Source organism: Lissotriton helveticus, chromosome 1_1, assembly GCF_964261635.1.
Source record: "Lissotriton helveticus chromosome 1_1, aLisHel1.1, whole genome shotgun sequence".
In the NCBI taxonomy this organism is placed as follows: domain Eukaryota; kingdom Metazoa; phylum Chordata; class Amphibia; order Caudata; family Salamandridae; genus Lissotriton; species Lissotriton helveticus.
Genome location: NC_136057.1, coordinates 2,055,985,136 through 2,055,996,151, shown reverse-complemented (window position 1 = coordinate 2,055,996,151; position 11,016 = coordinate 2,055,985,136). Strand labels below are relative to the sequence as shown.

General features: G+C 44.2%; 1 pseudogene; it reads left to right on the top strand.

Annotated features, from left to right (window-relative positions):
- Window positions 1-564: 564 nt before the first annotated feature.
- Window positions 565-11,016, top strand: part of LOC144818820 (uncharacterized) — a 30,847-nt pseudogene continuing 20,395 nt past the window's right edge.

Genomic DNA, 11,016 nt, shown 5'->3' with positions numbered 1-11,016 from the left:
TGGATTAAACCTAGATCGCTTGACTGGGCGAGAATATTTGAATCATTCAGCATTCCGTCCATCATTTGTTGCAGTTACACGTTTTGACCTAAGTGGGATGGGTATGCCCAGACGTGGGTCCCTTGCTCACTGTGATACTGGATTCAAGCCTGCCTGGTGGATGAAGGGTGACATACCCCAAAACCGGTCTCAGGATGCTTGTTTCCAGTCCATGGACTCTATGCACTAACACGTCCGCTCCCGCATCCATCTGTGGACCAAGGGTGACCCGTAGCGCATCTGGGGCAGTCTTCTTTAACAACAAGTGGTCCCCCAACATGGAGTTCCTGTGTAGGGCCCAGCAAGCTCAAGGACAGAAAGGGTAATCAGTAGCATGGGGACGGTTGAATGAGAGCATGACCACCCCATGTCAGGATATACGGGACACTAGGGTGGGTTAATGCACTTGCCTAGAAAGGAAGGGGCAACCGCTACTTGTACGGCAACTTACACTCTATTCCTTATGTTTCAGAGGTAAAGGAACACTTCCAATGAGCACAAATACTAACTGCTGAGCGATCCTGCATGTTCCAGATAAGCAACAGCATGGAAGAGGGCACTTCAACACTGATGGATTACTACTGGCAATACATCGAGTTTGCCTACACTCAGCTTGTCCCCGGGTGGTGGAGTCTCTGTTCCCTGGTCCCAATACATACACCCACACTGGTCATTCCTGGGAAAGAACTATCAGACTTATACCAGCACCTGTTAAGGAAGAAGACAACCTTGCTGCACCAGACTCATGAGAAGAAGCCTGCAAACAATTTTCGCTGGGCTAAGTACAGGGACATTCCAGAAGAATTCAGACTGTTTACCGATGCACAAGTGTCAGCTGGAGAGTTGATACTTTTCCTCATCCTGCAGACACAAGCCAATGCCCACTGGTTACGGATAACCAGCAGGGAAATGCTGAGAATGACTAACAGCACTAAGCTGAGCCTCAATTCGATCAAGGAAAAACTGCAAGCAATCTGCCTCATGGAAATGTACCACAGATATGTATTGGACTTAATGTCCGCAATGGAGGAAGGGGTGAGTGCCAAGATCATTGTGGCCTGATGCACATTTATTCCAGGGATTGATATTGATAATGGGACATTGACAGTTGCTATCATAGCATTGCACCACTTACAAAGAGATATGCATGAGAATGGATGTGCCCCTGAGCAGGCGTGGATTTCGAATTGGTTCTCCTTGCTGCACCAGTGGATCTCCGGTTTGTGCAAATCAGTGTTACCAGTTTCCATTGTGTTTCTATTTTGTCTGTACAATTGGGGATTACCTGATGTAAAAGTGCAGTCCTCAAACTGTTAAAAATGTAAGTAACTAGAAAGGTAGTATATGTCATGAGGGGGCATAAAGAGCAACATGTCACAAATAAAGTAACTGTCAAAAGGTATGAGTTAGATAGTATAGTTGGAAAATCAACTAGAGGCAGGAATGTTAATATGGAAAAAGTTGATGCTAACAGGAAAAATTATACATTCATTTAAGAGAACAAAATTGCTTCTTTAATAATTAATTCCAAATCAACACCCACTTGCAACTATGCAGTCAGGCAAGCACTAAGACATTAGGCAGGAGGTCATTGATTGATAGGTCACATGTGGGTGGCACATAGCCTGCAGAGAAATGCACAAACAGGAAACCTTAGATCAATCCCACATATAGGAGAAGCGATATTGCAATGTTCAAGGGAGATTGGCTCTAATAAAGCACACAATACCGGAGGGGGTACACCTGTTCCTAAAACACCATAAAATCAGGCGCCACATGAGTTATGAACATATAGACAATCAGGACACAGCACATGCAGTGATCTGACACTCTCCATGCCAGACATCAGGCCACATTCCCCTTAGCTACATTGCGTACATGCAAGGTCAAGGCCCACCTCTATTTTACAGTAGATAATTATTGTATGACTCCAAAGGTAACAACTTACATTCCTCACCATACATGGATCACCAGAAAACTCTATTACCTGCGATAAACTTTATAAAAGGAGGCAGCAGACCAATTGTAAATTGAGCCTGTGCCTGTAACTGTTCTCCCGGCCGCTACGTTTAATTAAACAAACTGTTCCTGTTTTGCCAAATGACTCTTGTCTCTTGTTTTTTCAATGTATTTCATGTTCAAGTAAACCCTGGTTGTGCTTTCGAACTGGAGAAGACCTCAAAGAAAGATCCTTGAAGTGTGCAGAGATCCTCCCTTTCTGCCCTGACTTAAGACTCACTACAGGGGGACATGCAGCCCTTTGTGTGGGGATAGGCCACCCTTATCCAGGTATAAGTATGAGACTGTGTACAGCTCCTCCCTCCTATCCTGCCCGGGATCACCCATCAGGCACATCTAAGCTCCCTTTGTGTGTGTCAGTCTAGAGGGACTGCACAAAGTCCAGCTGCCACTCACCCCAGACGTGTATTCAGAAACAGGCAGTTGGCACAAAATGGCTAAAGCAAGAAAATATCAACTTTCTAAAAGTGCCATTTCCAGACTTGCAACTTGAAATCCAATGTCACCATAAGCTGTGATTTTAAATTGTGAGTCCAGAGACACCAGACCTGAAAAGTCTCTCTTCACAATTGGGAATTATACCTTAAAGATGTGATAAGATATTCCCAGTGTTATTATAGGGGAGAGATATGCCTTGCAGTAGTGAAATACGAAACTGGGATTTCTTTCACTTCCAGGGCATGTAAAAGTTAAAAGTACATGTCCTGCTTCTTAAATACTTTGCATCCTGCACTCTGGGTTACCCAGGGCCTACTTTAGGGGTGATTTATATGTATAACAAGGGAAGGTTAAGGCTTTGCAAGATGTTTCTCATGCCCGGCCGAAATGGCAGTGTAAATTGCACTTACAGGCCCTGCAATGGCAGACCTGAGCCATTGTTAGACGGCTACTTAGATGGGTGACACAATGAGCAGCATACCACTAGTAGAATTTAATTCACAGGCCCTGGGCATGTGTAGTGTATTTTACTAGTGACTTCAAAGTAAATTAAATATGCTGATTGGGGATGAGCCAGTATTACAGTGTTTAGGGAGTCCTATGGCCAACAAAAGCAAGATCATAAAAATGTAGGAGGTAGGCAAAAAGTTGGTGGGAAGACCCCTGTGCTGAATTGATATGCACATATATTACTGGTGTCAAAGTGCACTAGCAAGGTATTGACAGAGACTGTCAGTTTGACATTTGCATAGTGCATGCACGTAATGCAGACACTCAACAGCCACATACACTTTGCAAATATGCATTAAAATATGCAAACTGCACAGCCTACTCACGGAAATACATTCACATACAGATCTCCACACACCTACACCACCGGATACCCATGCACACAGACAGGAGACCACATACATATAAGACATAGCATTCAGTGGTTAGACAAATTGCACGTATTCCTCCCATCACCTTTTGTGTGTTTCATGTACAGCCCTAAGTGGCATGGGTATGCCCAGACATGAGTACAATGCTCACTGTGTCACTGTAGCCAAACTGAACCTGATTAATGAGTCCTTAACTAGGGCAAAAACTGTCCTGCTTGTGTTCAGGGAGGATCTGCCTTGACAGTTTGGGCTGGACTGTTCTCATGAGGAGCAGGGTCAAGGCTGATTCGATCCAAACTGAGGTGGCAAAGTGAGCAAAAGAACTAATAGGTTAGGATGCCAACACAAGTGATTGCCAGTGGTGAGACAACTTGCAAGCATGCCTCCCATCAATGTGTGTGTGTTTTGTGGCATGCAGACATCCATACAGAGGTGTTATGTTATTTTGTTTTGCCATGTCATGCTGTGTCATATTATGTTGTATTGTCATATGTTGTTCCAAGTTTAATATTTTATGCTACGCTACGGCATACCAAAGTGTTAGGTGTCAGACAGTGGAAAGTAAGGATTAAGAGAAGGGAGGTGAGGAAGGATCCTTGGGAATTCAATGATCTTCCCCAAAATGGGGAAGTTAACCCTAGCCATCAATTTGGAAATGAGGAAGCAGCAATGGAAATCAAGTTTCAAGAGAGGAAAGGAAGGATCTCAAAAGGGCACACGGTATAGACCTAGACAAGAGCAAATATTGTGAGGCCTAACAGAGTGTTGGGAATGGTAGATTGTTATAATGATGTCAGGGAGAGGCATAAATCCATGTCCACAAACCAACAAAGGCAGTCTGACAGACGCAAACATATAAGCATGTCACAGAGTACAGTGGATAGTCACACAGCACAGAATCAGGGATACAAAGACCCAAAGGGGGTTAAATAAACACAAAGAATGCACATTTCATAACCTGCTAATAATCAGAGTTTTTAGTGATGAAAATAATTTGAGATAGAGTAACGATTTGTTTCAATAGCCAATCTTAAGTCTCTCCTTAGAGAAATAACCATTTAATCAATGCCGTATTTTTAAAGGTCATCTGTTAGTAACAAAGCAGCCCTCTCTACATATTCATTCCATCGTTTCTAATTTTTGCCTCTATGGTATACGAAGCATTACAATTCAGTACCTTCATTTCTTCAAAAATAAGATATGACTTACTGTTAGACCTGTCAGCATTAGGGTGGTCCTCCCCCAAACTTTTTGCTTCTCCTCCTCTATTTTCCTTCATTTTTCTTTGTTGGCCTTAGGACTCTGTCCACTTTATCACTTCTATCCTGTGCTAAAGTGCTTTTGTTTCCTCTCCTAAAACATAGGTAAACTGGCTCATACACAATTGACATACTTAATTTATGTGTAAGCCCCTCGTATAATGATATGCTATATACACAGGGCCTGTAAATTAAATGCTACCAGTGGGTCTGCACCACTTTTTGGCAACCCACTTAAATATCACCTTAAAATAAGTCCCAAGTCTGCCACTGCAGCTTGAATGCAGTTTTGAACTTCCATGTCGACTTTGCATTAAAACCCACTTTCAAAGTCATAAACTCTCCTTTTGCTACATATATGTCACCCCTAAGGTAGGCCCCGGGTAACACAGAGGGCAGGGTATTCCATAAATAATATTTTGGACAAGTATCTTTAAGTTTTACATGACCTGGTAATAAAAAACTCCCAAACTCTTTTTCCAATTCTATAAGGTCAACCCCTTCCATAGCATAACATTGGAGATTCCTTATTACATTTAATAAGCTGTCATTTCCATTTGGAAAACAGTAGCTATGTCATGGTTGGTGTCTTTGGAATTGTAATGATAGCTCCTTATTTAATGGTAAAGTCTGTTTTTTTATTACAATTTAAAAAATGTCTCTTTTAGAAAGTTAAAGGAACAATTGATGGATGGAATGCTGAACAGTGCAAATATGTACCCCAGTCACAAAGATCTGGGTTTAGTCCATCGTTCTTTTGCTCAACATACCACCCCAGTTTGGCCCCAGCCATATGCAAATCAGTCTTGACCCTGCCCCTCATGGGTACATTCCAGCCCGAACTGCCAGGTCAGGTCCTCCCTTGTCCAGAAACAAGCATCCTAGGACCAGTTTTGGGACATCACCCCATATCAGCCAGGCAAGCTTGAATCAAGTGGTGCAGTGAGCAAGGGACCCACGTCTGGGCATACCCTTACCACTTAGAGCGATAAAAGCAAAAGGTGCAAATGATGGAAGGAATACTGAACAATGCAAACAGTAACCCCAGTCACAAGGATCTGGGTTTAATCCATCGTTCTTTTGCTCACCACGCCATGCTAGTTTGGACCCATCCATATGCAAATCAGTCTTGACCCTGCCCCTCATGGTAACAGTCCAGCCCCAACTTCCAAGGCAGGTCCTCCCTGGACCAGAAAGAAGCATCCTGGGACCAGTTTCGGTTCGGGGCATTCCCTCTCATTAGGCATGCTAGCTTGAATCCAGTGGTGCAGTGAGCACGGGACCCGTGTCCGGGCATACCCTTCCCACTTAAGATAACAAAAGCAAAAAGAACAATAGATGGACGGAATGCAGAACATTGAAGAAATTAACCTTCAGTCATAAGGATCTGGTTTTTATCCATCGTTCTTTTACTCACCACCCCACCCCAGTTTGGACTCAGCAATATACAAATCAGTCTTGACCCTGCCGCTCATGGGAACAGTCCACCCTGAACTGCGATGCCAGGTCCTCCCTTGACTAGAAACAGGCATCCTGAGGACATTGTTTCTTATCTTTTGGTCCAGGGCCCGGCTGCTTAGAAATTTAATAACATTAAAAGAATGATAAAGTGGATATAAATAAAAAAGAAAACTGTACTACTTAAAATTTTATACGTTTTGAAATGGTGAAGAAATCTGAAATTGAAGGCTAAATATTTTGGGTCGGATTACGAGTTTGGTGGTCTCACTGCCATACCACCATGGGGGCGGTCACAAGAAACCCGCAGGCTTAGCCGTCTCCCACCCGCCAGCTCAGTGGTCTCCCACCTGCCGTATTATGTTGTTTCCGATGGACTGGCGGTCTCTTGGTTGTGGTGTACCGGCAGAGTGATGTTTCACTGCTGGAGAGTTAGGTAAGTAAACATGTGTATATCTGAAGCACATATATATGTTGTGCATGTGTCAGAATGTATATGTAGGTCAAATTTACTATATGTTTTGTTGTATGTTAAATATAAAGAACAATTACACTGCTATATATATGGTGAGGCCTACCTTTGTGTGTGGCAACAATGGGGTTGCAGAGCATCATGATCTGTTGGCAGCTGCACAGGAGGAACCTCAGCAATTGCATCTGACACAAATTTCCAAGTGAGACCCCAAAAAATATTTAGTTTTTGGCTCTTTTTGTGCCTTTCAGCCGACATGTGTATGGCAGTGTCCCCGCCAGGCAAATCTCGAAGAAAGAGCAGTTCGTAATCTGGACAGTGGGAACCTTGGTAGGACTGCCTTCAAGTCCCCCCTATAGCTTTTCTGCCATTGATGCTGTAGCAGGAGTCTCGACAATGGCAGCAGTTCAGCGGTCCAGTGGCGGTCTTGTACCCAAGTTCAAGCGAAGATCGTATTCAGGTGGTCAGACCACCACGGCAGTGGTCAGTAAGACCGCTGGAAAAGCGACGGTGTTGCCTTTCTACCAAACTGATAATCAGGCTCTAATTTAGTATCCCCAAACTGATTTGTGGGAGCAGTGCAAGTTCATCAAACAGAATATAGAATTTGCAATAAATGGGATCAACTGAATTTAGAAATGATCCACACTTCCAATTGAAATTGAAATTATGATTTTTTTGACATATAGGGGCGGATGTAGGTAAATGTGAAATATTGATTTCTTAATACCGAATTTTACTGATTTGGTATTAAGAAATCGGAATTTCCGATGTAGGTAAAAAATCGGTAATTTTTACCGAATCAGTAATATTTGGGAAAAAAATTCTGAATCCTTAATACCGATATGTATTACTGAATCTGAATTACCGAATCACTTAATACTGAATCGGTAATTCAAAATTCCTGCAATTGATGAATAAGCCAATCCTTTGCATCCTATTTACTCCCAACAAGGATGTGGCCACACCCAAGCAGCTGCACTGACCCTGAAGCTGTTGGAGAGGCAGGCAACAGAGAAAGACAAACAGGAGCAACTTTACTACCTGACATCAAACACCAGAATTGACGGCCAGGACAGGGAAACTGATGGTGCAGAAAGGAAGAGAAAAATGAAGTTTAGTGAGAGGGAGCTGGAGATCTTAATTGAGGAGGTGGCAAACGAACACACCGAGCTCTTTGGTAAAAAATTCCTACAAGTGCCAGAGTCACAAAAAAGAAAAATATGGATTGGTATCCAGGACCTCATTAATGTAATAGGTGTGACCCACCGTGATGTGGACGACCTAAAAAAAATGTGGTATGACCTCAGGAGTATGGCGAAGAAGAGGATGTCTGAAAGGAAAAAGCAAGCAAACCTGACAGATGGAGGAAAAATAGAGCACCTGCACCGACTGCCCTGGAACTGCTTGAGGAGTCCACCATTGAGGTCGAGAGTGTCAGCGGCATTGGCGATGCAGACACCCCCATTCCCTAACCCCATTCTTCAATAAGATAGTGTGAATCCCACTCCAGTACATGTTTTACTAAACACCAGCAATGCATCATGGGAGATGTAGTCAGTGTAACACCTATCATAACAGTCAGCCCACTGAACCAAACGGCATGTGACGCACATCAGCGAAAAGCAAGCATAGGACAGTCAGATTTATTGACAGACATGAAATTTATTTGTAAGCAAATGCTGCCAGACAAGTGAACTAATATACAATCTGTCTACACAGGCAAAACATTGCGCAGGGCTGCGCCAGGCAAGGCAGGAAAGACACCCTGGAGAGATAGAGCGGAGGAGGGGGATATCATTTTGCCTGCGTGCCACACCACAACACCACCACCGTCAACACCACCACCATCAACACCACCACAATCAACAGCACCACCATCGGAATAAACACTGGCATCACGACCGGCATCAACAGCAGCGTCACCAACGCCATCAACTCCAAGACCCAGGAGGCATGCAGTTGCCAGCCTCCAACAGATGGAGTTGTCCGACGAGGACTGCACGGGGAAGAACAGCCAATGGTGCCACATGATGGCAATAATGTCGGTACACAGTCCCCCACAGAGTGACCACACACAGGTGCCAGACCCCGCAGGGCTAGGGCACACAGTCCACTTTCGCAGGGCGAAGATAAGAGTATCTATGCAGGCTAGGAGGTGAACATGTTGAAGGTGCAGCACCTGCAAGGAAAGGCAATCCGATCAGTTCAGCGGCAGATAGGGCACATGACAGCACACTTGCAGTGCATAGATAAGGGCATCTGTACAATGAACACAACACTGGCTGAGGGAATGAGGGACATGGCTGAGGGCATGAGGGACATGCCCGACTCAGTGAGGCTGCTGTGACGAGGACAGAATGGCAAGGTGCAGGAAGAGGCACAAAATGGAGAACTACACCAATATGGTGAACCGCCTCTCCACTGCCACTTCTCTGCTCTGCAGGCGCTCGGTGGCCATGCAGGAGGAGATGGCACACTGCAGCCGGGATGTGGCAAGGGGGTTGGTGACAGTGACCACTGCACTTGAAGTTCTACTGAATAATCAGACTACCAATACTGGTACAGGTGATGTGGCGAACAGTGAGGAGACAAATAGCTGCAGTAGTGAAACGCCCCCTGCTACAGAGTCCAGGAGGCGCAGCGGATGACAAAGTGGTGGCACAGGACAGATTGCCAGTGAAGACAGTGTACACAGAGGAAGCAGCCACGTTGTGCGTGGGTGCAGGAGGTAATGCCAGGCACACGTGTGTTTGATACATGGGTGAATTAACCCATGGCAGCTTTGTAGGCTGTTTGGAGTTGGGACTGCTATATTAAGCCCTTCATGACGTGGCGTAGTGACATGCTATTAAACTACGTCACTCACACACAATTACTGGCTGTGTCTCCTTACTTACCTAGAAATAGTTCAGTGTAATCTCAGCCCGTCTTTGTCTCCCATCTGCTGCTGGTGCGCTCCTGCTACGCTGGGCTCTAGCTGTGGACAGTCATTGTCATCGTCCTCAGAGTCAGTCAAATCGACTGCTGTCCCTTTCTTAGTTGCCAGGGTATGAAGCATAGCACATGTAGCGAGCGATGATCTTGCAGCAGATCATGAGCCAGTACTGAAGGACGCCTCCGCTTTTGTGGAGGCAGTGGAACCTGCTCTTCAACAGTCCAAACGTTCACTCCACCACGTTGCGTGTTGATTTGTGCGCAATTTTTGTGGATAGCAGCTAGGTCAGCATTGGGATGGAGACGGATTAAGACACTCGGCAGCCCGGTCTTCACAAAACGAAAAAACGGTCACGGCGAAACTCCAAAAAAGACATACAACGCGCCTGACTCGCTCAACTAGACAGTGGCGAGCCATGCTGGTCCAAACAGGTCAACTAACACTTCCAAACTGAGATTCCAACAACAATTCCAGTTTTTTCTGACGAGTGCGAGGTAGATATGGTCCTGATGAGAACTCCGAAATAATGGTGGTTCGAAACGCGTAGACTCCTTATAAGCCAAAAGACGAGAAATTAATAATTTACGCAGATAAAATTGCTCACATTTATTTTGTTGTAAAACAAACATTGGCTTTTTGTTGTGAATATCACGATTCCAGCATTTATTGAATCATTTATGTTTTGTTTTTGTTGTTTGTAGTGGTTTGATTGATGTATGAATGAAGACTGAATGTTTATTGGGATACATTGTCTTGTAAATAAGTAAGGTTTGTGTGAGAAAATGTACATTATATTTGTTGTGTATACCAGGTTTTAATATTTGTATAACACATGTAAAAAATCATTCACTCAAATAGAAGTGGTCAATTGAAAATCTAAAATAAAATAAAACAGCAGAATTAAATTCAACAAACACAGTGTCTTACCCGTGTGTTTGGACCAAACAAAAGTCTGATCTTCAAATTAGCGGCATTGGCACTTTTTCTTGTTTATTATATGCTTGTGGCAAGCGATGCCGGTGGGAGCCCATACCCAGTGGTTTTGTTTTCATTGATTTGTGCGCAGCATTATATCGTCTTTCACTTGGGGTTGATGGGTTCAGGTAAGGAGTGAGGATGAATGCCCGCACGGCATATGCGCTATCACCTAGGTGAGAAAGAAAGTGACATTAATAAGATATTCAAACACATTCATCAGCAGTATACATCAGGGTGTGTCACAGTGATTTACCTAGCAGGTATCCTTCTCCAAAATCTCCCCCAGCCAGACGTGTGTATATCCCACTGTTGCGGAATATGTAGTCATGGGTGCTCCAAGGAAATGTTGCCACGATGTCAGTGAAGATGTTGGCCACATCATAGAGGACCTGCACATTGATGGAGTGGGTGGATTTTATGTTACGGTAGATGTACTCGGCTGCAGGTGGGCAGATAGGTATGTGTGTCCCATCAATGCACCCTATAACATGCCGGAACTGTGCCTTTTTGGTAGAAGTTTGTTTTTGTTTTCAG